General features: G+C 39.4%; 1 non-coding gene across 1 annotated transcript; it reads right to left on the bottom strand.

The window, feature by feature from the left end:
* Positions 1-695: 695 nt before the first annotated feature.
* LOC130950951 (small nucleolar RNA R71) lies at positions 696-799 on the bottom strand. The gene has a single exon (XR_009073782.1). It is a non-coding gene; the product is annotated as a small nucleolar RNA R71 (small nucleolar RNA).
* Between the last annotated feature and the right edge of the window lie 251 nt (positions 800-1,050).

Below are 1,050 nucleotides of genomic sequence, written 5' to 3'. Positions count from 1 at the left end.
TTATTTATTTACTAACACTTCTCTTCACCTCTCTTCATCCAAAAATCCGAATCCATCCTTCTTCACTATTCTACCCCCTTCTTCTTCTACTACTAACATAAAGGAATCTCTATACTGTGACATAGAGGATTCCTCTTTCTTTTCTTGTTTTCTCCTCTTTCATATGCAGGAACAAGGATAAAGGCACTCTTGTTGAAATTGATCCAGAACCTGAAAGGACTCTGAAGAGAAAATTAAGAGAAGCTAAATTGCAACAATCCAGAAACAACCTTTCAGAAATTTTCGAACAAGAGAAGGAGATGGCAGCCGAAAATAATAATAATGCAAGGAGAATGCTTGGTGACTTCACAAAGCCAACGTCCAAATTTGATGGAAGAAGCATCTCCATTCCTGCCATTGGAGCCAATAACTTTGAGCTGAAACCTCAGCTAGTTGCTTTAATGCAACAAAACTGCAAGTTTTATGGACTTCCATCTGAAGATCCTTATCAGTTTTTAACTGAGTTCTTGCAGATCTGTGAGACTGTAAAGACGAATGGAGTTGATCCTGAAGTCTACAGACTCATGCTTTTCCCTTTTGCTGTAAGAGACAGAGCTAGAATATGGTTGGATTCACAACCCAAGGATAGCCTGGACTCCTGGGATAAGCTGGTCACTGCCTTCTTGGATAAATTTTTTCCTCCTCAAAAGCTGAGCAAGCTGAGAGTGGATGTTCAAACTTTCAAACAAAAAGATGGTGAATCCCTCTATGAAGCTTGGGAAAGATACAAGCAGCTGACCAAAAGATGTCCATCTGACATGTTTTCAGAATGGACCATATTGGATATATTCTATTATGGTCTCTCTGAATTTTCGAAAATGTCATTGAACCACTCTGCAGGTGGATCTATTCACCTGAAGAAAACGCCTGAAGAGGCTCAAGAACTCATTGACATGGTTGCAAACAACCAATTCATGTACACTTCTGAGAGGAATTCCGTGAATAATGGGATACCTCAGAAGAAAGGAGTTTTTGAAATTGATGCTCTGAATGCCATATTGGCTCAGAACA

This window comes from Arachis stenosperma, chromosome 1, assembly GCF_014773155.1.
Source record: "Arachis stenosperma cultivar V10309 chromosome 1, arast.V10309.gnm1.PFL2, whole genome shotgun sequence".
Taxonomy (NCBI): domain Eukaryota; kingdom Viridiplantae; phylum Streptophyta; class Magnoliopsida; order Fabales; family Fabaceae; genus Arachis; species Arachis stenosperma.
Note: the sequence above shows the minus strand (reverse complement) of the source record. Positions and strands in the feature narration are given on the sequence as shown.